The sequence below is a fragment of the Triticum dicoccoides genome, chromosome 5B (assembly GCF_002162155.2).
Source record: "Triticum dicoccoides isolate Atlit2015 ecotype Zavitan chromosome 5B, WEW_v2.0, whole genome shotgun sequence".
In the NCBI taxonomy this organism is placed as follows: Eukaryota; Viridiplantae; Streptophyta; class Magnoliopsida; order Poales; family Poaceae; genus Triticum; species Triticum dicoccoides.
In genome coordinates this window covers 69689232-69700063 of record NC_041389.1, presented here as the reverse complement: position 1 = coordinate 69700063, position 10832 = coordinate 69689232, and the positions used below count along the sequence as shown (strand labels likewise).

The 10832-nt window shown below is 45.6% G+C and overlaps 1 pseudogene; it reads left to right on the top strand.

Annotated features, from left to right (window-relative positions):
- The first annotated feature begins 269 nt into the window (after window positions 1-269).
- LOC119307417 lies at window positions 270-9515 on the top strand (annotated as a pseudogene).
- The last annotated feature ends 1317 nt before the right edge of the window (window positions 9516-10832 follow it).

The window sequence follows — 10832 nt, the reverse complement described above, 5'->3', positions numbered from 1 at the left end:
GAGAGTAGTGGGTCCTATATAGATGGAAGGAGGGAGTAGTCGATCTCGATAGTTAAATTTACGGTCAAATTTAAATCTCGAAAAGCATGGGCGCAGTACATTGTGGAAGGAAGGAGTAGAAAACATTCCCCCGCAAAAAAAGAGAGGAGTAGAAAACATTGAAAAACTGCAGTTGCCACTTTCACACCCGAATGAGCAAAACCCACATACTATTGCACTTCTTAAAATAACCCCGATATGCCAGGGTCTTGGTAGGAAAAGCAAACAAAGGCGCGCCCTCCCAGTTCAACTCCACCACCTCCTCCACCCTCCTTCTCCAGGCTCCGCTTCGACTTGGAACGAAACAGTAAAACAAACCGCAACGAATCGGCGGCGGGTGCGCCGAATGCCGGTGGTGCCCGCGCCGCCTCTCCCCTCCCCGCCGCGCCCCACCGAATCGAAGCGGAATAGAACAACTCCACCGCGCGCCCACTTGACAAATTTCCTATCCGATTCGAATCGGCGCCGAGCTCGTGCTCCTGCTCGCGCCCGCCCCCGCCGCGCGCGCGCACTGGTCCAAACCCAACCCAACCCTAGCCCCCCACCATCCCCACCACCAGATCCGGAGATCCCGCGCGGACCCGGAGGCGAATCGGCGCCCACAATGGCGGGCCTAGTCGCGCCGCCCTGATCCCCCCCGATCCGGCTCGCCGCTTGCTCCCCCCCGCGCCGCCGATGGACTCCGCCCGGAGCTGGCTCCAGAAGCTGCAGAAGGACAAGGCCAGGCCGGGCGCGTCGCCCCTCGGCGCCGGGATGGCCGGGGACGACGAGGACGAGCCGGTCCTCTCCAGCGCCACCAAGCAGAAGGTGGAGGCCGCCAAGCAGTGCATCGAGAACCACTACAAGGCGCAGATGAGGTCGCTCCAGGAGCGCAAGGAGAGGTCAGTCGCTCGCTCGCTCGCTGCTCTCGCTGTCCCCGCGGATCACGTGGTCTGGTCTGGTGGATCGCCTGCTCAAGCGGGCTAGGATTCTGGCGTTGAATTGGCAATGTGTGAGAGTTCGGCTTGATCCCTGTGTGTCCTGGTGAGGAGGGATCAGATCAGTAGCGGCCAATTGGCTGGCGCCCTCCCTTTGTTGGTGTGAACTGATGATCACTGTCCTGGTCTCTTCTAAGCTGGCTGCATCATGGTGGAATTATGCTGACTTCACAATGGCGGATGTGTGTGAGTTGTGTTGGGATCCGGTGGGTGTCCTGGTGCAGAGGTATCAGATCAGTAGCCACGAATGGCACCCTGTTTAGTCGATTCGTTGCGCACTCCATTTGTTTGCCGTGATCTGTGTCCAAGGCTTATCTAAGCTGGCTGCGTCATGGTGGCATTGTGCTACCGACTTCGCAACTCGCAGACTAGCCGTTGACTATTGAATGCGGCGCTGGCGTTACTGCGCCTGGTGCTTATGATGCATATGTCTAATTTTGGATGTGCTGCATGGCATGTGACCACCGCCGCCTAATTTTGGACGATAGGTGTATTCTTGCAATTCTATGGCTCTGCATTTAGTTTATGTGCTCCCTTGACGGTAGCATAACATTGCTACGATCCTGGCGGGAAAATGATTAAAAATTTGGGATAACTAAAGATAACGCCACACTGCATGGCATTGCAGAAGTTGATATGTGTAGTTTTGTGGAGTAAAGTTAGGGCCGAAAGAGGTAAAGTAGTGCGTCACTTGGAGCAAAATAGGGTGGAAGCTGGTAATGGTGAAGCACTTCCTTTTTTGGACCAAAATTTAATGCGCCGATGGACCTAATTGTTGCTGGTGTGCTCTACATCTGAGTTTATATAAGTTATCTATAATAACGAGGTTACCATAATTGATAAGCGCCAGTAAATCAATGTCCATTTACTAGACTTAATTGGACCAGGAAACATTCAGAATAAAGATTGCCGTATATATACCTGTGCCTGTGGATCACGTGGTCTAGTGGATCACCTGCTGAGGAGGGCTAGGATTCTGGTGTTGAATTGGCAGTTTGTGTGAGTTGGGCTGGATCTGTGCGTGTTCTGGCACGGAGGTATGAATTAGCAGCCGCGAATTGACTCCCTGTTTGGTCGAGTAGTTGCGCCCTTGATTTGTTGGTTGTAATCTGTGCCCTAGTCTCTTCCAAGCTGGCTGTGTCATGGTGGAGTTGTGCTGCCGTGTCAGGTCTACAGCACCTGCAGTCTCTGTTTCTTCAGTTAACAAGATGAAGTTCAGCCAACGGCTACGATAAATAATGGCGAGAAGGATCCAATGGCTCTCTCCCTCCCTGTTACCTGATGCGCTGTGTACTTTCCTATTGTCGCACTGTAGCTTTATTCCGTTTTCGTAGCTGGCTATAAGATGCCAGGGACGGGACTGTAAAGAATCACTCCTGAATGTGAGATCTCTCTCAACAAACACATACAACATATACCATATAGAGATGAATATTCCTCTGCACATACTGTTTTCCTCTGCGTTTAATGTGAGATCTCTCTCAACAAACACATACAACATATACCCTAATTCCTAGTTCAACCCCTCTGATCCACAACTGGGCATGACATGCCGACTTCACAACTCGCATAGTAGTAGTTACTGTTGACTATTGCATGTGGTCCTGCCATCGCCATACTAGTATGTGCCTGGTGCTTAGGATGCAGACGTCTAATTTTGGATGTGTTGAATGGCATGTGACAGCCGCCGCCTAATTTTGGACAGGGAGGTGAATTCTTGCAATTCTATGGCTGTGCATTTAATTAGTGTTAGTGTTACCAAACTTGATATAAGTTAGTTTTTTACGTCAGCATAATATTGCTAGGATTGTGGAGGGAAAATGATTATAATGTTGGGATAAGCCAAGATAAAGCTGCACTACATAGCAATGCAGAAGTTGGTGTGCATAGCTGTAGTGCTGTGCAGTAAAAATAGGGTCGAAGTAGGTAAGGTCGGTGTGTCACTTGGACAAAAATAAGGTGGAGGCTTCTGGTAAATGGTTTATCGCCTCCTGTTTTTGGTATATTCTACACCAAAGTTTACACAAGTATTCTATAATAATTGCATTTATTTATTGAACCAGGAAGCATACAATATAAATGTTGCTGTATATATTCCTTAAATTGTTCTTTCACACAATGCCCATACAATCTATTGTACTTGATGAAAGCAATGCATTATGATGCTATCAATTTTGGGAACTATGCTCGAAGTTGGTAAAGGAAGATGGCATGCAAGAAATATCTCTAGTGTAAAGCGTACAGAGGCCTTTATAGCCATAGTCTGTGCTTGTCTGCTTTTATTCTCCTGTGACCTGCCGGCGAAACCGCTTTATGTTGGTTTTGTGTCTTAGCATGGTTTGCATGTCACTGAGTGTCTGTTCTTGACTTCTTATTTGGTGCCATCCATCATTGCATCTTAATATATGGTTATGTTGTAGGCGTTGGATGCTGGAGAAGAAGCTTGCTGATGCTGATGTATCTGAAGAGGAGCAAAACAATATCCTGAAGGATTTAGAAAAAAAGGAGACAGAATACATGCGCCTAAGGAGGCACAAAATGGGCGTTGATGATTTTGAATTGCTGACCATTATTGGGAGAGGTGCTTTTGGGGAGGTGACAAAGGCTCTTTTCTCTTTCTCAAGGAAATCTTTGTTCTCCGTACTTTGCTACTGCTTACCTCTGCTTTATACTGATATTCTGCAGGTGAGACTTTGTAGAGAAAAAGCTACATCCAATGTATATGCAATGAAAAAGCTCAAGAAGTCTGAAATGTTACGAAGAGGCCAGGTACTTCATGTGTGCTTACTTGAGTATTAAATCAGGCTGTATAGCAAAATGTTCCATTTTCTAATGTGTTCTTTCTAGGTTGAGCATGTGAGAGCTGAAAGGAACCTCCTTGCAGAAGTTGATAGTGCTTATATAGTTAAGCTCTACTGCTCATTCCAAGATGACGAGTTTCTGTACCTTGTTATGGAGTACCTTCCTGGTGGTGACATGATGACTCTGCTCATGCGCAAGGATACACTTACCGAGGACGAGTCTTCGTTTTATGTTGCAGAGACAATATTAGCAATTGAATCCATTCACAAGCATAACTATATTCATAGGTAAATGGTAATAGATTAACGCCATAAACTGTACAGTAACTGCAACTTGCAGTTTTCTTTTCGAAAAGGAGGATTTCCCCTGGCCTCTGCATCAAACGATGCACACAGCCACTGGTGCAACTTGCAGCTAACTCTTTGTTACATCTTTTCAGGGATATCAAGCCTGACAATTTATTGTTAGATCGAACTGGCCATCTGAAGCTTTCAGATTTCGGCCTATGCAAGCCTCTAGATAGTAGCAGCTTCCCAAATCTCACTGACCTTGACAGTGCAGCGGGAAATATCACCAATCCATCGGCAGATGGTGATAAGCCATTAAGTAGCGCTGCTGTTCCCAGGCGAACACAACAGGAACAACTATTGCATTGGCAGAAGAATCGCCGGATGTTGGTAAGTTATATACTTGCATGAAAGTAGAAACATTCCACTTATAACTTGTGTGGTGGACTGGTGGTTACTGTAACTCATACATTGACTAAGACTACTGTCCAGTAGACTAATACATTGGTTCCTACCATCTATCCACGTGCTGCTTAATTCTTATGCATCCCCTAGTTGGGAGTTCTAGGTCCAACAGTTTGCACACGAAAATTTCTTGCAGAATAGTCGTAACTCATAAAGAGGCAAGCATGGATAAAAGCATCCCACTCAATGCGTTCTCAACGTGAAACATACTGCATGAGTGATGAAAACCCATTCTAAGATTTTAATGCATATGAACCTGCGGCATTACACGGTGAAAATTGTATACAGCCTAACATGGAAATAAATTTCTCCAATGTATTAGCATATGAAATCTATTTAAATGGTAGAATGTTTAAATAAAGTTTTTAAGTAGACAACAAAGAGGGCATTTGTTTGACACCCAATAGCTGCTTTGTCTTAACTGAGTGTACCACCATTGCTCTGGCTCTGTAATATTTTACATGATATCACTGCCTTGGCTCTGCAATCAGTTATATATGTTGTTTACTGGAATTTCAGGCTTATTCAACTGTCGGTACACCTGATTACATTGCTCCGGAAGTCCTATTGAAGAAGGGATATGGAATGGAATGTGACTGGTTAGTTTTGTTCTTAACTTGTGCAATGCATGTCTAAATTATGATGTTTTCTTTCTCACATTTACATTTTATAGGTGGTCACTTGGGGCCATTATGTATGAGATGCTTGTGGGCTACCCACCATTTTATTCTGAAGATCCAATGTCAACATGTAGGAAGGTAAATTTGAATGGTGTTTTTACATCAATTATAGTGCCATGCGCTTTCATAAGAATTCTGCATTTGTATGTGAATTCTTGTTACCGCTGACTGGCCCAATTATGCAGATAGTAAATTGGAGAAGCCATCTTAAATTTCCTGAAGAGGCCAGACTTTCGCCAGAAGCTAAAGATCTAATTAATAAGCTATTATGTAATGTGGATCAGAGACTTGGGATGAAAGGAGCACATGAGATAAAGGTGAAAATCGTTCAGATTAATTGTTTTAACTTTGAGTTTTGAATTTTTAATCATTCGCCATCCTTCCTACAGGCTCATCCATGGTTTAAAAGCGTTGAATGGGAAAAGCTATATCAGATGGAAGCAGCTTTCATACCTGAAGTTATTGATGAGTTGGACACACAAAACTTTGAGAATTTTGAGGAGGTGAGTTGTTACTCTCAGGCTACTTAGGCTAGTCTGTAGTTCTCAAGTAGTCACCCCGGTATATGATAAGGTACCGAGATACCTATGAACCATGTTTCCGATAAATAAGACCTTATTCAAAAATAGTCCATCAGCATGAGAAATTGAGATCTACTTATCTGGGCAATAGATACCATAAGTTGGACTGTTGGAGTGCAGGTTATGCTAATGCTGGCCTGCTCTTGGTTGCGAAGGAGGCTTGTCAACATAGTGGTGGCAGTCAGGAGGGAATATGTGACAGTAGGTGAGAGTTGCCATTAGCTGGGCTTGATCAAGGAGGTGTTGGGCTGAACAACAGCTAAATGTTGGGAGGAAGGGAGGAGGCGATAATGGTGGAAGTGAGCCGACGCCGTCCGGCTTTAGCCCAAAGGAGGACGTGTCATCCGGTGGTGGCAGGATAGAGCAGGGCAGATAGAGGATTTACTTTAGGATTTATGGTGTGGATTTGGATTGACTTGGTTGGTAGTTGACTTCAGTTTGGGTTGGAAACTATACGCTATGCAGGCTAGTGCATGATCTGACAATGCAAAAAGATTGTTTTTTACACGAGAAAAACTTCGAATGGTGTAGATGCATGAATATTCTTTGATATTATTTTTTCTGGAGTGAACTGCCGGCTCTATGGATCAACATCACTCCAACAAACAACAAAATTATAATTACAACCGGTTTTCATGAACACATGAGCCACCTCATTAGCAGAACGATGGGCCTGCATTACTGCATTATTTGATAAGGGAACTGAGCTTGTGGCATCTGACTGAACCTGTAGGTGTTAATCATACTGGGGTCTTTTCAGGAATAGGTCAAAAGAATCAGTTCTACGTATTTGCAGTGAAACATGCTATGCTTCCTGTTTAGCTTATATTATGAAGAAAATATAATGTGAGATAGCGGGAAATGGTACATTGGCTGGTGCAATAGTATATTATCTTGGTTCTTGTAGTCTGTTCTATTCAAGGTGTACTGACGGTTTTGCATCTGGTAATTCTTCCAGGCTGCGCCTACCATGCAAACTTCATCAAAGGCAGGTCCTTGGAGAAAGGTACTCATTACAAAGATCAATTGAATACAATATCCTTTTGGTGTTCTGCGTTGTCAAAAGACCACCAGAGCATTTTTAGCGCATGTTTTCAGCGAAATGTTACCGCACCTAGAATTAAATTTTGATCCCTGATATTTTGTTCTCTAGCATTCCTTTCCTTTCACTACCTGATCTAGGTCCTGAGCCAATGTTCATTTGTGCAGATGCTTTCCTCCAAGGACATGAATTTTGTCGGTTATACTTACAAGAACTTTGAAATAGTGAATGATCCTGAACTTCCAGGAATAGGTTGGATATATTTCCTTTCCTGCTCACTTGTTTCTCGTCGTGTTCTTCGCAAAAAGTGGCTTGGACATATTTTTTGCACAATACATTATTTGTGATTTTTCTTTTTTGGCTTTGCAGCTGAATTAAAGAAGAAGAACAACAAACCAAAGCGACCAACCATCAAATCATTATTTGGTAATTTTTTCAGAGTCCTTGCTCTCTTAAGGTATTGGGTTCAAACAATGTCATAAACCCATAATATTAATGATTCATCCACTGACATCTGTGCAGAGTGTGCTGAAAGTGACGATCAGCCTGAAGGCAGTCTTTTGGGCCCATTGCCGCCTCAGCTAGAGTTGCCTGAGAGCCCCTCACCTCACTCCAGTATCTCCTCCGAAGATTCCCAAGCACAACACAGATAACAGGTGTGTGTTTTCTGGTACCCGTCTCCTGTAAACGGAAGCAGAAAAGCATAGGTGGATGTCAGTCTGCTCAAGTGGCTATTTTAAAGGGCAAATCTTAAGAGCATCTATAAGTCCGTGGAATTTGCTCTCGAGCAGCCGTTTGAGGTGCTCCAAGCCATTGTGTATGTTGGAGCTCCAGGTCATCCTGTACATTGTTACCTCATTTGTTTCCTGACGAATCCATAGTCCTCATACAGAGAGCCAGGCTATCTGCTGTAAATTCATGGACGGATCCTGTGCAGGGGATGAGGTTCGTTTCTTTCGCTGGAACATGTCATGGTATGCTGCCAGGTTTTTTTGGCGCAGAAATCTGCATTTCCGCATTCGCGTCGTGAGATTTGCGACAACGTAAAGAAGTTCTGAGGAACGAGCAACTTGTACCATCAAGGATACTCTGTAAGAGGATGCTCACTTTGCCATCTATATAGCTAAACTGTTCTTCAGTCTATATATGCAGTAACATTTTCATGTCAATGCACTGTTAACGCATGCATGGTTATGTCATTGAGCAAGCGGCTTGTGTACCTGAAACCGGTTGCTTGTACCATCAAGGATACTCTGTAAAAGGATGCTCACTTTGCCATCTACATATAGCTAAGCTGTTGTTCAGTCTATATCTGCAGTAACATTTTCATGTCAATGCACTGTTAACACATGCATGGTTATGTCCTTGGGCAGCAAGTGGCTTGTGTACCTGAAACGAGATCCGGTTGCTTGGAGCAGAGAGCACTGCTTTTACATGATCATTGTCTGTTCTCTCTTTGGTTATCTTAGCAACCAATCTTAGCCCTTAATTAATCACCACTAAACACAAGCTGTACTAATTAACCAACAACTTAATCCACTTAGCAGCGCATCAATGGATGATGGCCCCATGCAGGTCAAGCCCTACCTATATCTGCACTCCCATTAAGAACTAGGCCAACCCCCATGCAAGTGCGGTGAGAGCACTGATGGGCTACCTCACTTGCCTCCCGCGACGTGCCACCCTCCTCTAACCCCTCTCCACCAACACGACCCACACGTACGTACTACATCTGCACCTAATTAACCTCGCTCTCGGCCCGCGGATCAGATCATCCACCTCCCCGTCTGCTTTGGTCTGGTTTCCGCGCGCGTGCGTGCATGGACAGGCTGAGGAGCGTGGTGCTGCGCAGGTGCAAGAGCCTGTCGCGGGCGGGGAGCAGGCGGGCGTCGTCCTCCTCCAGCTCCTACAGCAACCTCCGCTCCATGTCCGCCAGGGACGACGTCGCCGGAGAAGACAGCCAGGCGGTGGCCGAGGGGGAGTCGGCGGTGGTGTTCGTGGGCAGCTCGCGCCGGCGGTACGTCATCAGCGCCAGGCACCTCCGCCACCCGCTGATCGCCGCGCTCATCGACGACGACGCCGGCGATGGCGACGCGAGGAATAGTAAGGAGCCGGTGGCCGTGAGGTGCGAGGTCGTGCTGTTCGACCACCTGCTGTGGATGCTCGACAACGCTGTCGACCTGCGCGCCGGCGCCGGTGGCGAGGACGACGCCGTCAGGGAGCTGGCCCAGCTCTACGCCACGTGCTAACCCAGTTGCAGGTGATCGACTCGTCGGTTGATATATAGTATACGATCAAGTGATCAACGATGCTGCATGAACCATGCGTGCTGGTAATAGTCCTCTCCGGATTTGATTGATTCTTTTTGTGTGCTCTTGCGCGAGATCTAAGATTCTCGGGCGCCAATGGGAAGATACATATACTTGGGTTCGTCCGTGTAGGCAGAGCTGCTTGATAGCTAATGGTTTTGTATTTGTTCTAGCTAATGGTTTTGTATTTGTTCTAGCCAATCACCGTACAACTTGTATTGTTGAGATGTGTATTTTTGCATTTAATTTTGTGTCATGGCGATCTAAAGCGTATGTAAAGAGGTCGTGCTCCTAAAGTAAATTATGTGTATACTTCCATTCCATTTCTTCTCTCATGACCCGTGATCAGTTTATATATGTAACAATATGTGGTCTCTTAGGTTAATTTCAGTAAAGACTAAATGAATTCACCAACATGTATAGCAACAAGAAGCAAAACCTACGATCTCCATGGTTGATGCGCGCAATGGTCACATTGCCTCCACTCATCCAACCGCGCAGCAAAACTTCATGACATAGTTGCAGATGGTGTACCATCGATGCGTTAGCGACTTCACATGGCGTTCATGGATGACGTGCATATCGTAAGGTGCGAAGTACTTTCGCTCATGAAATGAAGCATGCAAGTGTTGGAAATATGCCCTAGAGGCAATAATAAAAGAATTATTATATTTCTTTGTTCATGATAATTGTCTATTGTTCATGCTATAATTGTATTGTCCGGAAATCATAATACATGTGTGAATACATAGACCACAATATGTCCCTAGTAAGCCTCTAGTTGACTAGCTCGTTGATCAATAGATAGTCATGGTTTCCTGATTATGGACATGGGGATGTCATTGATAACGGGATCACATCATTAGGAGAATGATGTGATGGACAAGACCCAAACCTAAGCATAGCACAAAGATCGTGTAGTTCGTTTGCTAGAGCTTTTTCTGAATGTCAAGTATCATTCCTTAGACCATGAGATTATGCAACTCCCGGATGCCGTAGGAATGCTTTGGGTGTATCAAACGTCACAACGTAACTGGGTGACTATAAAGGTGCACTACAGGTATCTCCGAAAGTGTTTGTTGGGTTGGCATGAATCGAGACTGGGATTTGTCACTCCGTATGACGGAGAGGTATCTCTGGGCCCACTCGGTAAGACATCATCATAATGAGCTCAATGTGATCAAGGTGTTGTTCACGGGATGATGTGTTACGGGAACGAGTAAAGAGACTTGCCGGTAACGAGATTGAACAAGGTATCGGTATACCGACGATCGAATCTCGGGCAAGTATCGTACCGATAGACAAAGGGAATTGAGTACGGGATTGATTAAGTCCTCGACATCGTGGTTCATCCGATGAGATCATCGAGGAGCATGTGGGAGCCAACATGGGTATCCAGATCCCGCTGTTGGTTATTGACTGGAGATCGTCTCGATCATGTCTGCATGTCTCCCGAACCCGTAGGGTCTACACACTTAAGGTTCGGTGACGCTAGGGTTGTAAAGATATTAGTATGCAGCAAACCGAAGGTTGTTCGGAGTCTCGGATGAGATCCCGGACGTCACGAGAGGTTCCGGATTGGTCCGGAGGTAAATAATTATATATAGGAAGTGTAGTTTCGGCCATCGGGAAGGATTCGGGGGTCACCGG